Here is a 22,528-nt window from a genome sequence, read left to right on the forward strand (position 1 = left end):
TTACAAGTAAACCCTTATGCTTCTGAGAAGTGCAGTAAACCATTAAAAATAAAGCAAATGGATCATATTGTAAATACATTATCGCCAATTTAAAGAATTCCAGGTGGGGGATTTTAGGTGAAGCAAATGAATCAAGCCTTTCATTTATTTGTCTCTTCTTCTGTTAGGACCATAATCTTCGACTCCTTGTTCACACTCAAAGTAGATCCCAAACTCCATCAGCTGTGCCCAGACACAGATGGCTGACTGGTTGCTAGTTGTAAATATCAGTTTAGTAATGGAAATCACTCTAATTTAAGCACAGGGTTAATGAACAGCTGCCATCCATTTGGTTTGATTAGATCTAGCACACCTGTGCATAAGGACACCATGTTCCAGAACTTGCTATCATGAAATTTCTGAACCAGAGATCGGATTAAATGGATGCACTGTTGGATGCACAGTAGTTTGGGGTCCCCTCAACCATCCACATGGTTAGCAGACTCTCTTCAGAGAAATGAATAGTTTGGCACATTTTGTTGTCTGACCTGTGTTTGCCCATTTATCTTTCAGACCAACTCATTCTAATTTGGCTATGTATTTCTCAAGCTCACACCTTCCACAATTATAGGAAACAAGTCTTGGAGGAATTTGGAATCACTGCAGGCAGTCTTATATGGAAGTACTGAGAAAGGACTCAGGGTCTAGTTCAGTTATGCTGGTAGGTTGGGCTACTTTAATTTAAATATTTTTAAAATTTACTTATTAGAGAGAGAGAGAGAGAGAGAGAGAGAGATTGAGCACATGAGCAGAAGAGGCAGAGGCAGAGGGAGACAGAAACTAGAGCAGACTCTCAAGCTGAGGACAATGTCTGACACAGAGCTCAGTCAAAACCAAGAGTTGGACTCTTAACTGACTAAGCGACCCAGGTACCCCTTTAATTTAAATTTTATACTGTTTTGAACAGAATGTTTCTTACTCCTCTAAAAATATGACTTTATTGGCCACGTATGAAGTGTAATTTTTTAATAGGTCACGAGACTAAAATTATAGTAAGATGTCTCTATTTTATAATAATGAATCCACAGTATTTTCAATAGAAAAGTAGAAAGATATTTATCTTATAGGTAACTTTTTAGGGTCACGTATACTGTGGCCAAAGATCAAATTTCCATTTTCTTAGAGAATAGCTATTAGCAATTTCATTAGACGTGCTTCATAGTTACATCTTTTCATGTTTTTATCATAGAAACCTGTCACTTTTATAGTGGATTCCTGTTGGTTGGAGAGTGTTCGTACGAATGATTTATTAAAGTTCCGTTCATGTTTATTTAACCCTGTTGGCAGAGATGAAGAAAGTAAAGGAGGCGTCAGCCCGCACATGAAAATCTCCCTCTGGAAAATGGAGGGAAAGAAAAAATGCAAAATTTATACTAAGCTATGTTTATGCTTTAATTGGTGGATATGTTTTGATTCAAGACCCATCGTTAATCAGAGGTAAGGTTGTATTGGGCAGCAGCAACTGGCTAGAGAAATATTTTGATTTCTACTCCAGCACTCCAAGTAAGATACACTGGTTGAGCCAAGAGTATTTAGACTTCAACTCTTCTGACTGGGGCCTGTGAGGAAATAATTCCATGAGAGAGAAGCTTCCACTTTGAAACTGAATAGAGACCATGCTTAATTGATGCTTGCCTCTCATTTTCTCATCCCTTTTGAGCACATAACATTTTAAGAAAGGTGGGGGAGGTGATTAGCACATCGTGGGGGGACTCATCTGTATAGCTTCTATTCCCTAGGTTTTTTTCCTTCTATTAAAATTTCTTTGAGGGACGCCTGGGTGGCTCAGTGGTTGAGCACCTGCCTTTGGCTCAGGGCATGATCCCGGGGTCTGAGGATCTAGTCCCACATCAGGCTCCCTGCATGGAGTCTCCTTCTCCCTCTGCCTATGTCTCTACCACTCTGTGTCTCTCATGAATAAATGAATAAAATCTTTAAAAAAAATGTCTTTGAAACCACTGACTGGTGTGCCAAGCACCCCTCATATTCCTCTGTACAGGTAAAACTTCACTTGGGGAAAAGAAAGAGAAAGCCTGGGAACATGGATATTATAATTTCGTGTCTGCATCTGGAAATCAGAACTTCAGAGAGGACATAACTGTCAACGTTGATTTATTTGGTGACTAAAGGCATCCATTAGACCTTGTAAAAAGTTGGTGAAAGGTTGGCCTGTACGTGTGCGGTGCTGCATTCTCTGACCTTTGGTGCCTGGGAGGTGTTAGTAGCCAATGCTATGAAGACGAGTGGTTTCATCTCAGTAGGCTGTTGCGGAATGAATGAATTTAAATGCCATCTGGTTAATGGCTATCCATGGGCTTTCACAGAAATCCCATTACTTTGTCAGGGAATGTAATGACAAAAGTGAGACGGTGAGTTAAACAACAACAAAGAAAGACAGAAAAGAAATTGCCCTGCTTCTCCAAACTAACGTTTTAAACAAGTACACATTTTCTTTTCAAGCTTACTTTTGTAAGATGAGTAAATACGAAATGACCATAGGGCAAAGCATCAAAAAAAAAAAAAAAAAAAAAATTCGGCCTCCTGATTTTCCCGAAGTGACATCATTAATGGTGACACATTGGTGTCTCTGTCTGCACATCTATTAGCCTCTCATTGGGCCATGAGGCAATTTCCTTTGTCTTGCATTATTCCTTTTACACGACTGCCTTGCTCTGACACTCCTGGAGATCATTTACTACTTCTGGAATTCTTAAGCGCTAGATTTTTGAAGGCTTCTTGTAAATAGCAGTGCCATAGGAGAAGGGGCAAGGATTCTGGTTTCAATCATTTGTACTTTCTTGGGACAGAACCAGATTTCCTACCCTTGACCATGTGGGGATGACCTCACTCACTCAAGGCTGAGATAAATCTAGGGGTTTTTGTCAATTTGGCATTGTCTTAATGTGCTTCGGACAAGGGAGTGATTTCAATATTTTCCTTTTCCTGATGACTTTTGGAAACTATCCACTACTAGACTGAGGTTCTTACTGTTTTGTAAACTCCTCCTGTTAGGACCTAGATTTTGTCTCATTTCCTACAGAAGTGGTTCTTAAAACTGATTGCATGCTTTAATTACCTGTAGAAGTTAAAAGGGAAAAAAAAGTCCCACCCACCCCCAAAGATTCTGATTCAATTGGTCTGGTCTAAAGCGCAGCTTATTATTTTAAAACACTCCTCAAGTGAGGATTGAGTGTCAAGTGTAGGTTGTCTATGGTGTCTGGACAATTTCCCATGAAGGGTAGGTGGTCTCCAGGAAATGACAGTTAACCGAACTACATTGATAGATAAATGGGCTACACAGGGGCCAGATGGTTTAGGGTGAGGGCATATCTGGACATACCTCATTGCAGCTCATTTTGGGGTAGAAACATAGGGGCTTGAGAGTTCAGCTGGTAGCTTGGCTTTATTTTGGTGTCTGCCTTTGGGTGTTGTACCTTAGTTTCCTTATCAATAAAATGGGGACAATCAAAATCTGAGGTCATATTTTTGTTTGAGGCAAAACCAGTAGTAAAAATTGGCCACAATGAACTTTGTGTAAAATGGTCATATTGTTGTCATAGAAACACGGATGCGAGCTTTGGAAGTGCAAGTAGCAGGAATGTGTCTGGGGGGCCTGGTCAAACTCAAGCTAATTGATGAGGCTCAGCGATGACGTAGACATAGGCATCCTCCTATCCAGTCCTGGCATCGTGATGTTCCTGAAAGAATGCCACAGCCTCCCCTCACTGATGGTTAACATGACCACATCTCCTTTGTGCTAACTGAAGAGACCTTCTCCTGAGTTGGATGTGCTGTAGCCCACGACATCAGCGTGTGGGGAGGTGGAGCCCTGCGTACTCTGCAGGGAGGACCAGGCCTGCTGGCAGCCCCCTCAGCAAGGCTGTTCACATTGGAGCCCAGCTCACAGCCCTGGGCCTGGACCATGCCGTGGTTACCACAGATCCTGGTTTCCTGGGATGAACCTTTATCTTTTTCTTTTCTTTTCTTTTTTCCTTTATCTTTTTCTAATTCCTCACCCCTGGCTGTAACTAGAGCTGCACACTGTACCTATGCACACGGACTCCCTCTGCCCCTGCCCAGCTAGGCCTATGGATCTCAATCCAGGCTTGTGTTCTCATTTACCTCCACTCTTCAGGCCAATCCTATGGACCCTATGGGACCAGGAGCAGCAAGCTCTGCAAGGCAGCCACGAACACCTGCCCTCATCTGGCATGGGAGCTTGATGCCCCTTCTTCACTTCTGACCTAGAGTCTGAAACGCTGTATAATGCTACTCTTTTTTTTTTTTTTTAAAGATTTTATTTATTTATTTGAGAGAGAAAGAGAGAGAAAATGAGCAGTGGGGAGGGGCACAGGGAGAGAGAGAGAGAGAGAGAGAGAGAGAGTGAAGCAGATACCCCGCTGAGCAGGGAGCCCAATGCAGGGCTCGATCCTAGAACCTGGAGATCATGACCTAAGGCAAATCAGACACTCAACCAGCTGAGCCTCCCAGGTGCCCCCATGTAGTGCTATTCTTGCATTATGCCCTCTTAGAGATGGAAAACAGATCTCCTCTTTTATGATAGTTGTGCTATCAGTGAAGTACTGGATCCTTTCATCCTGGGATAAAGAGCCCCAATTACTTTCGATTTCTCTTAGTTTACAGGTTTATATCGCCTCATCTCCTCTCAGGCTCTGGGGTGTCCAGCCACATACAGCACCTTAGTAAAAAGGCAGTGACAGACAACTATTTTACGGTGGGGAAAATGAGGCAGTTTTGATGATGTGTAGCCGTACGAATGAATGGGGCTTGAAACAAGGACTCCTTTTTCCCTGGAAGGGGCAGTGTTGGTGGGGGACGTGCACAGCAGGGGCAGTGGTAATAAGGTGTCCTCCCTACGAAGCTGGAGCTGCTGGGACAAAGAGGTGTTCTCTTCATGATGCCTCGGTGTTCTCAGTTATAAAACAAGACAATAAGGAGAGCATTTCATCTGTCAAGATGCGTGAAGATGAAAAGAAATACAGGTGAAAAGGCTGGGTACAGGGTCTGGCAGCTGAGAGGCTAGTGTATGTCAAATGCACACACATACAGATGTCTGTGCACCACCCTGAAGCCAGCAGTCTCGAGAAGGCCTTTCCCAGGGCTCGGCCATAGCCCACAGGCTACCTGAGGTGGCTTCTGGGAGCATCTGTTTCCGTAGGACCCTGGAGCAGTCACTCGAAAGCCATTCCTTTCAAAGGTGGTCTCTATGCAAGGATGTACGTTCTGAAGAATGACCCCTAGAAGACTCCCAAGAGCTCCTGAGCCTCCTATGTTGAGCTGCACAACAGAGGCAAGGGCTGCCTTAGACGCAGCTTTCATCCCCCTGTATCCCTCTGTATCTGTGATTCCTAAAACCAGCGGGGATGCAGGGGCTCAACAGTATCTTCTTCATTATAATGAAATGAGCTGATCCTAAGCAGGGTATTTAGCCCAATGCCTGTGGGCACTAAGTATTCAACAAATGTTAGTGGATCTTAACAGCAGTTTTAAACCCAAAGCTAGGTTCATGGGTCAGAGCATTGCCAAATGTCCTTCCTCCAGTTTAGGAGGAGAAATGAATAGGCCCAGGATTAGGGCCAGACTATAGTAAGCCAATGCCATTTATTGGCATCAGTGTATTTAATTATTTATTTGTATATTTGGCACACATTTATTGAGCACCAGTTATGTGAGTGGCCCTGTGCTCAGCACACAATCCTCTGGTCCCTCGTGATCATGCATGGATGGCTGCGCATGGGACCGACACACATACTATTCCACCAGGAAAATCCACTTGTCAACACTGCCTTCCATCTGCCTGCTGATAAAGCTGGAGAGTTAGGAGAAGCTCTGATCATGGCTCCTTGCAAGCTGGGGGGTGGGATCTGGAGTTAGTCGGGTGTGTCTTTCACAGATAAGGAGAGTGACACCTGAGAGGTGCCTGAGAGGGGGAGCACATGCCTAAGTTCAGAGAGTAATTTCAGGGCCATCTGAGGCTAGAATCTACTCTCCTGATATGTTTAGGAAACAAGGGCCCTTTCCAGCGGACCAACCGCCTCCTTGTGAGAGCGAGATAACTAGTCTTTATATTTTCATTTACACGTGGGTGTTCTTTTCCTTTCTGAAGAAGTGCATTTCAAGGTTAAGTGCAGTAGCTCTCAAATAAGTCTAGAACAGTGGTTCTCCACTCTGACTGTGTTAGATCATCTGGAAAGCGTATCAAAAATACTAATGTTGGAGCCCCACCCGCAAACCAATTAAATAAGCATTAGTGGGGGTGCAGCAGGAGCCTCATATTGATTTTTAATGCTCCTCAGGTATTTCTAGTATACATTAGGGGCCTCGCAGTCTAATATATACGATCATTCCAGTATACAGTCTGGTCTAGAGAGCAGTGCTTCCACAATTCTATTGCATATTTGAATCTCTGGCGATCTTGTTGAAATGCACATTCTGATTCAGGAGGTCAAGTGGGACTGGAAAGTCCCTAGTTCTAAGCTCCCAGTTGATGTTAATACAACCAATCTCGGGAACACATTTGGGTATTGGCGCCAGAAGGCACCCTGGATTCTGTTCCTCCACTGGTGGGTCCCCAGTTACTCCAGCCTGAGGTCTGGAAGTTACTTCTTTCTTTCACCCTCTCTCCTCATCTACAGCAGCTCTTGGTTACCAGGGCCTATCAATTCCACCCCACTGTTCCCTGGGGCTCCCATCCTTTCTTGATGGATTGGCTCTTTTCCTGTTTCCCCACCACCATTCCCAGCTCTGGCCATGATCTCGGCTAGCCGGCCTCCTGATGGGGGGGCTTTCTCATTCCTTCTTGCCTCTGCCCATGCTGTTTTCACTCCACAGAATGCTCTTCCAATCCCTGACCTCTCTTAAAGTAAGAGACTGTAGCATCCCTGGACCACCTCTCTGCTTGCACTCCTCACCACCACGACTGTCTAGGAACAACATGCCCTTCGGGTTCATTTCTGCATTTCCAGGGCCCGGCTCAACGCCTATCGGGCTCTCAATAAATAGTTGCTGAATTTAACAAACAAAACCTCAACTCTGAAAGAGCAAGGCCAAACAAAGACCTTAGCTGCTCTCCTTCTGATCAAAATGGACATTCCTTCGAGGTTATGCATCAGGGTTTAAACACCCCCACTGGGGGGAAAAAAAGCGCCAATCACATTTAACATAGTGCTTCTGTCCTGTCCGGGTTGGGTGCCTTAACAGGGGCTCAAAGCCGGCGATGGGACGGGAATGAGAGGATGGATGCGGCGGGAGCTTGGAGGTCTGCTTTCAAATCCGGACTCGTCCCCAGCTAGAGCTCCGGGACAGGGTGGAGACGGCTGGTGGGAGCCTTCCGGGGCGCTGCAGAGGGCCGGCCGGCCGGCAGGGGACTTGGGGAGCGCGAGCCGACTCGGCGTGGAGGAGGCGGAGGCGCCGCAAGCCGCAGCCCTTCAGGATCCGCGTCTCTCCAGCGCCCACGGGGGCAGCGGGCTTGGGGAAGGGGGCGGGGGAGAGGGAGGGCAGGTCCGGAGCCGAGCGGGGGGAGGCGGGGGGAGACCGAAGGAAATGAGACAACCTTTTCCTCCCGCTGACTCGGGCTCCTCCGGCGTCTGCGGGGCTCCGAGCGGCCGCCCGCGAGCGCTGAGGCCAGCACCCAGCACCCAGCACCCAGCGCCCAGCGCCCCGCGCCCCGCGCCCCGCGCCCCGCGCCCGCCCTGGCGGCCCCCCGCCGGGATCCCCTCCGAGGCGTCCGAGCCGGCCCGAGCCCCGGGCGCCTCCTCGCCGCCTCCTCGCCGCCTCCTCCCCTCGGAGGTCGCTCGGGTCCCCCAGCTCGGCCCCGCGCGCCCCGAGCGCAGCCCCCGGAAGTGCGCGCCGCGGCCCCGGCGGCCCCGGCGAAGGTAAGAGGCGCCCGAGAGCGCGCCCCGGGGCGCAGGGGCGCGGGGCATCCCCCGCCGTCCCGGGCCTCCCCCGAGCGCCCCCTCTTCGGAAGCACCCGGAGCGCGTCTGACCTGAAGCCGCTGCTTTGTTCCCGACCCCCCGCCCAGGTGTTGCGGGCTGGGCCCCCAGGGAGCTCTGCTTCCCGGCGCTTTCTTTTTTGCCTCCCCTTCCTCCTATTTTCCTGTTGCTTCCCCCGCTCCCAGCTTCTTTTTTCTCGACCCCCGAACTCTGAGCCCTCTGCCTCGGCAGCCCGGCTCCGGAGAGCGGGTCGTCCCCGAATCTCGGCGCTTCTGTCCGGCTCCGCTCGGACCCTGGGCCTGCCCCGCGCCCACCTGCCCGAACGCGCGGTGGCGCGCCTTAAACTCGGGAGCTCGCTCCTTTTGGAGGCACAGGACCCCGACCTCGGAGCGCACTGGGGAGTGGAAAGGCCGCTGGCGCCCCCTAAAGCCTCAGGGGGACGCTCTGCTGGTGCGGAGGGAGCCGAGTCTCCTGGCCGCTCGGATGGGGGGGGGGGGGGGGGGGCGCCGGACCCGGCGGGAGCGAGCGCGGCGGCGAGGTAATGAGGATGGCTCTCGGCGGTCTGGCTTGCCATTTTGTGCTTATTAACTGCCTAACTTCTCAAGTCAAGCCTCTGAGTAGGGACTCCCACCCCCATTTTACAAACGGGCAAAATGAGATACAGAGACGTTAAGTAATGTGTCCAGGGCCACATAGCTGGGAAGGCCCCCCCCCTCCCCCCGCAGGATCCAGGTACCAGCTGGACACATCCCATGTCCAGCCCTGTAGGGGGTTCCGTAACCCAGAGTGAGCAAAACCCATCATCTCTCGCCAGTTCATACCATGGAGAATCAGGCTTTTTCTGTTTCGAGCAAATGCATCTTAATTCTTTTCAAATTTATTTACTACCCACTATCTTTTCAGTTCAGTTCAGCACTGAGGTTTCACCTTTGAACCTCACTCTTTCATCCTCTTCTCATCATCCGGGCTTCTCATCTCCCCAGAAAGCTGGCTTGAGTCTCTTTCGGGGAAAGGCAGTTAAGCTCGGTGCCTAAGAGCCCAGGCCCTGGAGCCCGACCACCAGGGTCTGAATCTGGCTGAGGCCTTCCTGACCTTTCTTCCACTGGAGTTCCTCCTCTGTAAAGTAGGGATGGGAGGATGCAAAGCGGTTCTCAACTGGGGTTTCCATTTTTGCTTCCCAAGTAATATCTGGCAATGTCTGGAAACATTTTTGGCTGTCAACATGTAAGTGGGGGAGGATGCTATTCATCAGGCGGGCAGAGGCCAGGGCTGCTGCTGAAGAGCCTATAATGCACAGGGCAGCCCCCCACGGCGACCAATTACCCAGCACAAAATGTCAGTAGGGCCGAGGTGGAGAAACCCTGGTGTAATGTATCAGTTCATGAAGAGTGCTGTTATTCCCAGCTCTCATCCTCTTATCTGCTCCAGTGTGGACGATTATACCAGCCTCTGTCCCTAGATCTCCTCTCATTCCAGTGCCAGAATTCTGTTGTTAAAACCACAGCAGGTCAGGCTACCTACGACATTGTCTTAATACCCTCAGTTGGCCCCCCAGTGCTTACCGAAGGGAAGGGAACCTGCACATGTCTTACAAGCACCAGAGGCGGATCCTGTACACGTTAAGGTGTGAGAATCCCTGTCATGCGGAGGAACATCTCACCTCCAGCCGTGGCTCACGTGGCTGTTCATGGTTAGGCCTCGACTTACCTTCCTGGCCTCCCCCTTATTTCACCTCTTGAGGTGGCCGCCACACCACCCAACTTACTGTTTCGGCATTCTAGGTCCCGACTTTTTGCAGTGTACTTCCTCCTCCTTGGCAAATTCCTCATCGTTCTTTGGTTCTTTGAGCCCAGAGCTTAAGTGGAGTGTAGCATTCTTCAGTTCCCGCAGCAATTCTGTTGCTCTCTGCTGCCCCAGCTCTGGCCCTCCTCTGCCTCTTGTCTTCCATCTATCTTCCCTCTAGTGGTTACTGGATAGGGATCCCTTGCTCATCCCCACGCTGGTCTCTGTGTACGCAGAACCTCGCACACTGCCGTACTCACGGTGGTGGTGAAGCTCGCAGGCTTTGGAGCCAGGCCGCCTGCGTTCAGATCCCAGCTCTGCCACTTATTAACTCTGGGACCTTGAGCAAGTGGACTCGGTCTCTCAAAGCCTCATTGGTAAGATAGGAAGAAATAGTCCGTCCCCTCGGCAGGCTGGTGTGACTAACTAATGGGATAATCCCGACTGCCACTCCGTGCAGGACATGGTTCAAGTTTAGCATTTTATGTTTTAACCTCATTTAATCCTCATAATGACCCTTTAAAGTTTGAACTGATATTGCCCTGTTTTCCCGACAAAGAAACGAGGCAGAGAGAGGCTAAGCAGTTTGCCCGAAGTCACGCAGCTAGTGGGGGGTAGGGCCAGGATTCACACAAACATCTGGACTGTGGTGTGCGCGCACACACGCACGTACGCACGCAGGTAGAGGGCTTAGCTCGATCCCCCACATGTAGTACGTCTCAGTGAACATGAGCCAAAGTTTGTTGTGTGCATCATTAAAAGCCGAAGTCCATCGCATTTCTCACTTCTACCACACCTGTGATCTGAGACTGTGCATGATTTTCACGGCTCCTGTTCTTTTCTTCTCCTCCTTGCCCAGAGCCCAGCCTCAGAGGGACGGTGCATTGGGGTCAGTCCTCTGTCACAGGGCTGGGTCAGCACCAGTGAACCTGATGCTAAATGGAGCCTTAAGTGGAGTCAGTACCCCTGCCTGGGGGAGAGAGGTGCCGACTTGGGGATCAATCAGCTGACTGATTCCAGCTTGGTCCTTTCCAAGCTCGTGGCCCTTGCAGTGTGCGCCTAGCTTGGTGAAATCCATCAGTGAAAATCAGTGAAACCAGTCAGTGAATGTGTGGTGGGTGAGTGAATGCCACCAGCTGGGTCTCCCACCTCACCTTGATCAGATGCAGAGTCCAAGTGTTCTCTCCAAGCGTTACAAAGGCTGTTTATATATTACAGGTAAAACTTGCTAAGAGAATGTAATGACCCATGTGGGATTTTGGAGAACCAGGTTTGGAACTGGTCACTGACCTCCTATTTGAGTTATGTGTGCTACTGGAGACTAGGTATACAGGTGATCACTTCACCCAACTTGGAATCTTTTACTTCCCTGAATGCAGCACTGCCTTGGAAAGCTGAGCCCCTTCCTTCCTATTCCCTTGGCCACTTGCTCTGTAGGCCAGATGGCCTTGCACAAATACCTGCACATTTGTGTATTCTGGCTTCATCCACACCTAACCCACACAACTATGGTCCCTGAGTTGCTTGTTTTGGCGGGTTGTCCCCCAGACTTAAGTGGGATGAGGTTAGGTATATGCACAAGGCCTGGTGTTTTGTTAGGGGTCACAGAAATACTCTAATGAGGCTGCTTTTTTTAAAAAATTTTATTTATTTATGATAGTCACACACACACACACACACACACACACACAGAGAGAGGCAGAGACACAGGCAGAGGGAGAAGCAGGCTCCATGCACTGGGAGCCCGATGTGGGACTCGATCCCGGGTCTCCAGGATCGCGCCCTGGGCCAAAGGCAGGCGCCAAACCGCTGCACCACCCAGGGATCCCAATGAGGTTGCTTTTGAGGATGGAGCAGAGTGAGAACCTCCCTGCCCAGCAATACATGAGAGACCCCTCAGGTTCCCTGTAGCACTGCCTTCCCCCTTCAGATACCACACTCTTACTGACTCCTGGAGTTATCCCCTCTCTTGGGTGACTGGCTGGCTGATCTGAGAAACAGATTCCCCTGGGTGCTAATGACTGCAGTAAAAGTCAGACCCAAGATCTTTGGGGCATCGCTTGCATTTTCACTGAGGCTTTTAAGGTCTGGTCCAGTACATAAACTAGCCCAGAGCCAGGTCTTCAGGTCTCTGACGTCACACCTTGGCTGCGATCTTGAGTAGCACCTCTTAACTGACCAGCAGGCAGATTCTTAAGGAAGCTGGTTCCTGCTTGGTGTCTGGTTCTAAAGAAAGATACCTTACCCTGGTTAGGTTCTCCGGGTTGTGTTCCCGGGAAAATCTACTTTCACTGTTTGCCTCTAGGTGAAAATCTGGTGCAGTAAGGAGCATTTGGTTTAGACTAACCTGGTTGGGATCTTGAAGTGTCAGGGTGGGTTTGGAATACGTGTGGGCTAAGTGACTGGTGCTGGGTGCCAGAGACACGAACACGAAGAGGACGCAGTCCTTATCAGCACGGTTCTAGTCTGTGATGTGTGAGGGACACATGTGTCAAGTGCAGTAAGAGATGTGAGCAGAGAACTGGGGCTGGAAGGCACCAGCCACCAAGGAGTCAGGAGAGGTTTCAGAGAGAAGAGGATGTTGGAGTTGCGTCTTAATGGAGAACTAGGAGCTTGCTGGGTTTGGGACGACTGAGGAGCCTGGGTGTGACAGATGGGAAACTGCGTGTACATGGTACAGAGCCAAGGAAGGGCCTGACTTATGGGGAGATATGTGAAGATGGGAACTGGTGATGGGCCTTGGGTGGGGCGTGTGACTAATGTTTCAGCAGGACAGCAGTCTGTTCCTGTTTGTTGGGAGACAATGCAGTGGGCACTTTCCGCTCAGGTGTACTGAGCTCTTTGAATGATGACTCTCGCTCCTGTCTCTACTGGCCTGTCTCCTCCAGGGCATTGGGACCAGAGCCCAGGGGCCGTGGGAGGGACACTGCCTCCAGTAAGTAAAGAAACCACAGTCACAAACAAACCTGCAGTGATGGTAGTGGATTGCTTTGTTTCCTTTCCAAAGCCCTGGCTGATGAATTGTGTGGACGGCCCCTCCTGAGGCTGGGCTTTCGAAACGTTACCTTTAGAGCATCCAAGTCTGAAACAATTGCTAGGTTTCTCTGGACTTAGAGTGGGGTGTGGGGGATAGGAAGGAGAGGGAGGAGTGGTGGTGGAGTGTTGATCAGCTCTGTTTTACATAAAATCCAGCATGTGGCCTAGTAGGTCAACTGCCAGGGCTACCACACTGCCTGGGTGCCAAGTGTCTTCACATTTGCAGTGCTGTTTGACCCCAAAGCCTTCCGCAGAAGGCTCACCACAGGTGATGGGTACATATGCTTGCTGATTGGACCGTGGATATAGGTGTTTCTGAAGATCATCCCAAGACTTCCCTCATCTACTCACCATTCAGTGGGTCCCTGGCATGGGAGAGACTTAGTTAAGTGATGAATGAAGAAAGCCCTAGCATGAAAGTCACATCCCGACCCTCAAGATGCTCGTGCCTGAATGGAAAGATAGACAAGAAAACCAACCAACCCAGCAGTGTGTTAGTGCCATGCCAGAGAAGACGTGGGTACAGAGGCAGCCTCCATCATGGGGTCGAGGAACAGAGCCAGAGGGCAGGATGGTCCCTTCTGAGGAGCATCATCCTCCAGGGGAAGTGCCTAGTCGGCGATTATAATAGTAGCCCCTGGGGTAGATGCCAGATCGGGTGTTAAGGACTTGCTTTCATTGCTCCTTACAACCACCTTCTGGGGTGGGTATTGGAGGAGGAATCAGGATCCCAACCACAGCTGTCAGGCAGACCTGGGGTCTGATCAGGCCCCTGGACTCTGAGCCTTTCACCACTGCCCCAGACAGTTTTGGGACAGTCATATTATCATTGAAGATGCTTTTAGGAAATCTAGTTTGCAAGAAGCAAAGTCCAGGTATGTAGGGGGTTGAGTTGGGGGTGGGGCTGGCTGCATCCTCCTCATTTCTCCCTCTTTCCTCTCCCCTACCTGATGTCCCAGGCCTTACCTTGTTGGGAGCTTGAAGCAGTTGGAAGCTCTCTGCTCTGGGGATCAGCACCTCTGTTTTCCTCCTCTGGCCTCCTCTTTGATCATCCGGGCAGCTTGCACTTTGTCCTCTAAGGAGAGAGGAGGTGGAAATGCTGCTTAGCAGAGAAATAACCATAAACTTATGTGGGAAAGAAGGCTTTTTACAAAACACCTGCTGTAACGTAAGCCTCTCCCCTTTGCCCTGTGCCCTCCTGCCCGTGTCATTCGATTGGTCAGTAGCTGCAGGGAGCAGATGTCAGGGGATCTTGTTTCTGCACAGGGATCCCTGATCAAAAGGGCTGCCTAAAGCTGTCTTCCTGTGGGCACCTCCACAAACACAGCTGACTTGTCCTTTTACTCGCTCACCTTGTCAGGACAAGACAGGCCACAGTGGCCCATGGGAGGGGGTAGGAAGGGTATCTTACTGGGAGGCACATTCATTATTTTCTCGAAGCTCCTATCCCTTGTGCCACTTGGCTGAGTACCCTCTGGTGGCAGCTCCCTTCCCTGCTATGGTGAGATGTGCTGGCAAGCCTGTGGGGAGGCAGAATGAGCACTGGAAGCAGAGTTAGCACTGCCACTTTTCTGCTGTGTGGGCCTGGTCCTTTCGTCTCTCAGCAGGTCAGTTATGTGGAACAGGGATGGCTGGCCTGGAAATTCTCCAGCATCAGACCCTGTTGTGTGTCAAAGCCGGGTGCACCAGGAGGATCTTGCAGAAATATGGAGAAAAATGACTTGGACATCTAGAGTCTGGAAAAGGTGCATGTGAAAGGGAAGGGTGTCCCTGGGGACATAGGCTTGTGTGCTCACAGAGACAGCTTTGTGGCTTTGCTGTGTCCGCTCAGCTCGAGCTGTTAGTGTGTACTGACACCCTTTGTGCCAGGTGCAGTCCCAGGCCCTGGGGACATGGAGAAGGACAAGACGTTCTTTTTGCTCGAGAAGCTCAGCAAGCCAGCATGGACATAGGACGCTCAGAGATAGGAATACAGCATTTTGTTATCCGTCTCCCTCAGTGAAGTAAGTTCTGTGAATGCAAGCCATTTGTTCCGTTGATTCCCGATCACTGGAGGCTACTACGAGCCCTGGCATGTAGCAGGTGCCCCCTCAGTGACTGCTGTGTCGCACTGCAGCTCTGTGTGAGAGGCAATCATTGAGTGTGGGGGGCAGCCCGAGCAGGTGAGCCCATGCAGGTGTCCCCATGCACGGTGTGGGTAGCAGGTGACTCTGAGAGTACATGTGTCTGGGAGGCTGAGATGGGGGGTCCAGACCAATGAGAAGGGAAGGACATCACAGGCAGGCAGACCAGGAGGAAGTACCCGCAACCCAGTGAGCATGTAGAGGGTGCTCCAAGGAAGCAGAGGAGAGAGTGTGGATGGGGAGGAGGGAGACGACCTGTAAATGGGCAGAGGGATCACACCAGGAAGCGTCTTGCTGAAGAAATGCGGATTCTATTCTGTATACACTGGGGAGCTACCATAGTTTCCTCTCCTACACAGAGGACGGGCTGGCTCAGTGTTTCATTGTAAAAACAGACCCGTCTGGCTAGAGAGTAGATGTTGGAGAGGAAGAAGGTAGGGCAGGAAGACCAGTTAGGAGACCACTGTGGCTTAAAGAGTGGTAAAAGCCCCAGGTTTGGGGTCAGACAGACCTCCGTCTCACATCCCTGCCCCACAACATCTTTGAGTAGCAGCTTTTTATTAAGCATCTCTGAGCCTCTGTCTTCTCATCTGAAGACAGGGACTCCTGATTTCTCCCTCATGGAAGGATGGCGCTCAGCACAACGTAGATGAAGTATGTGAAGTGTCTGCTAACGTGATTGATCCATAGTCAGTATGTGATTATAGTGGTGAAAATTCTCTCTAGAGACCTTGGCCTTCGGGGGGTGGGCAGGAATTGGGCACAGGCTCAAGAAATACTTTGGCAATAAACTTGACAGAGTTTGGTGACTGATTGCGCGGGGGAGTAAGGGAAGGGCGGGAGTCTAGGATGACTCTGGGATTTTGTTCTGGGCAACCAGAGGAAAGATAGTGAGGCTATTCATTAGGAGACTTAATGGTGAGGAGGAGGAGGTGAAGGAGGTGGAGGAGGAGTGGGGAGAGAAGAGGATGAGGTGGGCAGGGGAGCAGCATTTTCAGGAAAAAATGATGGGCTCAGTTTCAGGCAAACTGAACCTGAAGCATCTTAGGGATGGCCAGGGAGACATGTCTAGTGGGCAAATGGTTTATGGGTTTGACATTCAGGAAAGAAGTCTTAAAGAAGGTTCAAGGGCAAACTTAACAAGAGGTAATGAAGTCATGGCTCAGTTGCCCAAGGTGAGAGAGTGGATAGGAAGAGGAATTCAATGGCTAATGCTTCCTGAGTGTATCCTGTGTGTTCTAAATACCTGTGTGTCTTACTCCTCTCAACAACCATTGCCAGCGAAGACTGTTATTGTGCCTGTTTTATAAATGACTAAATGGAGGCACAGGGAGTAAGTCACTTGCCTGAGGTCATGTAGCAATAAGTAATAGACCTGGAATATTAGCCCAGACAGTCAGATCCGGACCTGTGCTATCTGTACCAGACTGCTGTCAAGGTGGGTGGCCTCTAAGTGATGGGAGACAGGGAGGGACTGGGCAGAGAGGTAGGAGGAGGTGGGAGAATGGAACACGGGAGAGGAGAGTGTCTAGAAGGGAGGAATCCATAACATCAAATGTTTTGGAAATCCACTAAGAAAAGAAGTGAAATATCCATGGCTTTGGGATTAGGGAGCTATTGGTGACTTGGTGTGGGGACTCTGAAAGATGAGGTGAGTTAAGGAACAGATGTGAGGTAAGGAGGCAGTGATACCAAGTAGAGGCAATTCTTTCCAGAAGCTTGGCTTTGGAAGTAAAAAGAGGTTTTGGGTAGAGGGAGGGTTTCAGAGATGGAAAAACATGTTAACATATACAAAGGGAGGGACAGAGCCTGAGTGAGCCCCACTGAATGGCCATAAATGCACTATACACACTGGGAGAAGTATCTCCATGTTCATTTTTCTTTTTCACACAGGTTTTTAATATTTTTTCCCATGTTCTAGACAGCTTCCATGTGGGTGGTTGGAAATCACTGAAGAAGCCCCTGATAGGTGTTTCAGATCTTTAATTTTGGTTAGGGAGGGTAGAGAAAATGTTTTTCACAAAGCCCTGTGTGAATCATCATGTGTTAAATCCAGATCATATCAGATTCACATATTATACTTCATCTACTGGATTTGTCTTTGAAATATTCTCAGAGAGCAGAGCGTGCTGGGGCTCCGTGTCATGCACAGGGAATTGGCGTCTGCTCTGGAGACACCAGGGTGGTAAGGACGGTGGATGGCACAAAGCCTAGAGAGGAAGGAAGGGGCTCAGCACAGTGTGGGGCTGGGGAGGGGCACCGACTTTGACATGGACATGAGACACGTGATCTTCTGAGCAGAGGGAAAGGAGATGGGGATGAAGATAAATCTACAGAAGGAGACAGAGTTGCTTGGATCTTATTGGATTTGGAAGATGCAATATAAGGTGATTTGCTGGGGTGAGAACTCTAAGAACAACCCTAGATGATTTGGCTCTTGCCACCGAAGTTCTTAATAATGGAAAAGGCTGACATTTCCTTATAAATGCTTTGTTACCGGGCTTAAAGGACACAGGTCCAACAGGCCCTAAGAAGATACATTGATCTAGAGCCAAAGACAATCTCTGTGTTTTCATACATAGGATTCTTTCATTGTTCAGACCAGAGGTAGACACCACAGAGGGTTAAAAGCTTGACTTAAACAAAAAATTCAGCTCTGCCTTAGTTCACAGTGCTGACATCCCGGAGGCTCAAGGCTACAATTAAGGTTTGGCTGCCAACTTCATAAATTTGCCTTGGTTGAAATGGCATCTTTGCGCTTCTTGGATACATCTCAGAGAAATGCACATACCTTCACAGAGGGCCTTTATGGATCGGGCTTCCAGAGAGATACTGTGCAGAATCAGAAAGGCCACACTGGAAATGGCCTTGGGGTATTTTTTCCCCAACTCAGTTGAGTTATGTGCTTGCTCTTGAGCTTCAGATTTCAAGAAAAGTGAAACAGTACATCTTTCAAGAGTCACATTTCAATGTTGAAGTTTCCCTTGGTACTAGAGGACATGGTGTGAGTGATCCAAGGAAGGGTCATTCCAGCCTAACTCCTACCCCACCCTGTTCCACCCAGGTCCCTTACCCTTTGCCTGGATGGCTGTGTTGGACAGGCAGGGACACTCTCCCTAAAGAAAGAGGGAAAAAGCTGCAGGAATCTTGCCCATCTTTCCTCAATAGACAAGGAATAGAGGAGGTCCTTCTTCAGGAGGGTACAGTGAGGATACTATATAGTTCAGCAAACGTGGACTCAATGATATAATCCTGCATATGGCTTTATTCCAATTCCACAGAATCTGAATTTACTGATATGAGAGGAGGCCATGTACATGTTCCACACTGATTCCAAGAATGAGGGTTTGCATACACGCTCCAAATATCCACAGAGCTATCAGTGGTGCTTTAGCCCATCCAACCTTCTCGGCCATGGGAGTACCTGAAGGATCTGAGAGGCAGTATCCAGCATGTTCAGAAAGTAACAACCTCGATGCCTTAGGTTCCTTCATTTGTTTGTGACTTATTAGTGAAATCATTGTTTTTTTATTTGTCCAATCATTTGCTCATTCAACAAACTGAACAACTACCATGTCCCTGGCTCCAGGCTACATGATGGTAATGTGGTGGTGAATCCAACAGTCTTAGTTGCTACCCTCTCAGAGCTCATAGTTGTTAGGGGACAGACATTCAAGAGATAGAAACACAAAGAAATGCATGATTACAAACTTTGGTAAATCCTGTACTGGGAAAGAACAGGATGCTTCAGCAGGGAGAGAGAGAAGACAGTTTATTTTATTTTATTTTTTTTTGAGAAGACAGTTTAGCATGAGGGTGTTTGTTGAATAAGCAAATGATTGGACAAGTGAAAAAATATGATTTCACTAAAAAGTCAAATACAAATGCAAGAACCTAAGGCATCGAGGCTGTTACTTTCTGAATGTGCTGGATACTGCCTCTCTGATCCTTCAGGTACTCCTATGGCCCAGAAGGTTGGATGCTCCAGAAGGAACATGGCCCTGCTGATACCTTTTCTGAACTCCAGAACTGTGAGACAATAAATACCTGTTGTTTTAAGCCATTCAGTGTGTACAGTACTTGGTAATGGCAGCCCTAGCAAAGCAATAGAGGCTGGTGGTCAAAGCATATCAACATTTGTGGCAGACTCCGGTGTTTATCTCCCCCAAAAGGCATATCCCCCTCCTCCTTGCTGCAGGAGCCCCACTTTGGGTTGAAGCATTCACTGAGAAGTCAAGCTTGGTGTGGGTCATGCGATTGATGCACGTCAGTCACAGTGGTCTCTTTGTCATTCCACTTAACATGTGACCCAATTCTGGTCACTAGGTCTCACAAAGAATTGCTGTGCCCAAGAGATAATTCAGTTGTTCTTGGATATCTCCATTCTTTGTCTCCAAAGCCCTATTTAAAATATTCAACGCAGACACTGTCTCTAGCTGAATCTGTACCGATATTGAATTAATGATCAGTAGGGTTTCTAGACAACCTGATGGAGATGGTAACTGAATTGATCTCTTTAGCTACACCTTGTCAGGTTTGTCCTTTCAGAGGCTAACCTTGACCTCTAAGGTTTATTTTTTATTTTTTTTATTTTTATTATTTTTATTTATTTATTTATTTTTGACCTCTAGGGTTTAAACCTATAGGTTTTCCGTTAGCTGATACTGTCACCTCAATCTGACAAACATCTCCTGGGTATTTGTGTCAGGAGGTGAATCAGACAATATTCTAATCTAGGCACTTAAATTCACGGATTTCCTAATCCATAAGCTAATGCCACACTGTCTTCTCCATATGGTAACGTGCCCAAATCATCAGGTTAGAGCTGTAAGTTGTAAGTCTGGGTTTGAGTTTTGCTGCCCGTCCCCTGTCAAACACAGAAGAATAAGCTCACACCTACCAGTTTCTGCAGCTGAAACACACGTCTGGTCCTTGCCGTGCCAGAGGCTAATTGAGAAGTTTAAATGGCAGAATGGGTCTTCACAGGGACAGAAAGAAGGGAGGCTTAGGCAGTAGGGCTTCATGCCACACCCTGCAAGGAGGGGAGATGACAACATTTAGGAATGGCATAGGCTTTGACACTAGACCCGGGTTCAATCTCAGCTCCACCACGTACCAGCTATGTAACTCTGGGCAAACAACTTAGTATTTCTAAACTTCAGTTTGCAAAATAGGAAATGCAACTTAATATTCTTAAGAATTATGCTTAACACAATGAGGTAATCTATGTAATGCACCTAGCATGGTGCCTTCTGACCAGCAGATGACCTCATAGGACATGCGCATGATTCTGAGTCACACACACAGAACGTCTAGGGTTTTTTTTTTCCTAGTCCACTGAGCATTAAAGAAACAATGAGGCATGTTCCCATCAAATTGGTCATGCAGTCCTGTCACTTTTACCTTGGAGCATGTCACCTGGAACCAAGATTCACCAGGATCTTTCATTTAATTCCCTTGAATTAAAGCAATGGCTCCTTACTGGCCTCCCTACCTCCATTCTCTCCACATCCTCCAGTCCAACCTCCAGTGAGCCACCTGGAGTGATAATTCCGGAATTATCATTCCAGGGCAGGGATTGGTAGACTACAGCTCACAGGCAAATCCAGCCCACTGCTGTTTTTTTTTTTTTTAAGTTTTTATTTATTTATTCATAGAGACACAGAGAGAGAGGCAGAGACACAGGCAGAGGGAGAAGCAGGCTCCATCCCATGACGTGGGACTCGATCCAGGATCCCCAGGATCACACCCTGGGCTGCAGGCAGCACTAAACGGCTGCACCACCAGGGCTGCCCCACTGCTGTTTTTATATATAAAGTTTTGTTGGAATGGAGCCATGCTCACTTGTTTATGTCCTGTCTATGGCTGCTTTTGCACTATGCTGGCAGAGCTGAGTAGTTGTAGCACCTGTAGTTTAGATGACCTGCAAAGCTTAAAATATTTATGCCCTGGTCTTTTACAGAAAATTCTTACTGGACCCTCGGTATGGACCCTCAGTAACTTGTTTTGGAACACTCCCCTCGGTAATTCACCATTCCCTCCAGTGAACTGCCTCCAAGAGAAAGTCTGTGTTGTGTGAGTTGGCCTTTTCCTGTTTTCCTGGCTCACCTTCACTACTGCCCCCCACCTCCTGCCCCGCAACATCTCCAGGCTCCCTTCACCCACAACACCTTTATCCCCTTTCCATATAGAAAATTTCTACCTATTCTTTGATATTTCTTCCCTTATGAAGCCCCCTACGATTGCCCCTTAACCCTTCTCCAAAGGCAATCCTTCCTTAGAAATGATATCCCACCAATAAATGGCACGGTACATACACAATTCAACCCATACCACGGCCCAGGATTTCAGCACTACTTCCTAAGGCCAAGGTGACCGATCCTGCTTCAGGGTATTTTCACCTGTGGTCATCTTTTCTGTCTGCTTTCCCTATGTGCTGCTGTGTCTAGTTACTCATTTATCACATTTCAGATGGTTTCTTGTCCTGACTTCTCAGCCTCTGCACTTGGCAGTGCTCTGCAGGCCATACTCAACTGCATTTGTCCTCCTAGGCTCTCCTTTCCCTACTTTGCCCTCTGCTCATTCATGTACTGGTTCATATAAGGTAAATGTTGAGCTCGTGTTGTATTCCAGGCATGACACTAGGCTCTGAGAATGTAAAGATGAAAAAAGGTGAAACAAGGACAGTTTCTGTTCTCAGGGAGTTCTTGTGAGAGGCCACCCAAGCAAATGGAGTGAAACAATTGCAAAGGGAAGTGTGCATGCAGATTCTGAATACTCTGCTGTCCTCAGCATAGCATCTTCTTTGGCTCCCTGGTGCTGACAGGAAAGAGTCCAAGCTCCCTAGCAGAGCACACCAGGACCTTCAATAGCATCATCTCTTGCTGTTTCTTTCCTTTCACTTTGTTCTCCATTTCTTTTGACACACCTCCTGTTCCCCAGCTATATAGATTTCCATTCCAAATCTCGTTTTTCTACATGAATGTTGTCTCTGTTGGGATGTACTCCCCTTTCCCCATCATCAGCTATTATCCACTTGATTAATTCCTGTTTCTTCTTTGAGACTCACATCTGGGGCTGCCTCTTCTCCATGACCCCCATCCTCTCTTTGCTCCCTGTACTCCCCTTTGGGAACAATACTCCCTTCCCCCAGAGTGACACTGAATGAGGCATGTTTATCTCTGTTACCCCAGCTTCTGGTACCATGCTTGTTGCTTAATCAATGAATGAGTGAGTGGATGAATAAATGATTTCTAGTCTGTGCTTTGCTTCTGCTCACTTCCAGGTGCACTTTTCCTTTGGACTCCCTGCTCCACCACCCCCAAGTCATATATCTGGCCACCATTTCTCTTCTACCTCAAGTCCGGAGACCTCCACTGCTCCTGACATTCTTTCCCTTGTGTGTGTGGACACCTCAGCTCTGCTGGCCCTATGGTCAGTGTCCATAGGTGGCTACCCATTCACTGTCATCACTCTGGTCTGCTTGGCTTCCCACAAAGAAAGGCCAGTTTCCTTGCCTGTAGGAAGATGGTTCTGCTAAGACAAGCAAAACTGCCTCCATGGCCTTTTCTGTGTCTCTATTTCCAAAATGTCTC

The 22,528-nt window shown here is 48.6% G+C and overlaps 1 protein-coding gene and 1 non-coding gene across 5 annotated transcripts in view; one reads left to right on the forward strand and one right to left on the reverse strand.

Moving 5' to 3' along the window:
- Positions 1-10,218, reverse strand: part of LOC111090645 — a 56,601-nt gene extending 46,383 nt beyond the window's left edge. Inside the window, exon 1 of the transcript XR_005372528.1 lies at positions 9,758-10,218. This is a non-coding gene — a transcript (uncharacterized LOC111090645). The remainder of the gene's footprint in view (positions 1-9,757) is intronic.
- Positions 7,182-22,528, forward strand: part of EVA1A (eva-1 homolog A, regulator of programmed cell death) — a 48,684-nt gene continuing 33,337 nt past the window's right edge. The window contains exon 1 of one of the 4 annotated variants that reach the window (XM_038561628.1): positions 7,182-7,318. The gene's annotated coding sequence lies outside the window, so the exon portion shown is untranslated. Of the gene's footprint in view, positions 7,319-7,833; positions 7,935-14,153; positions 14,556-20,895; positions 21,009-22,528 lie in introns of those variants that run through there. The other 3 variants (XM_038561630.1, XM_038561631.1, XM_038561629.1) reach the window with 3 other exon arrangements.

This window comes from Canis lupus, chromosome 17 (genome assembly GCF_011100685.1).
Source record: "Canis lupus familiaris isolate Mischka breed German Shepherd chromosome 17, alternate assembly UU_Cfam_GSD_1.0, whole genome shotgun sequence".
NCBI lineage: Eukaryota > Metazoa > Chordata > Mammalia > Carnivora > Canidae > Canis > Canis lupus.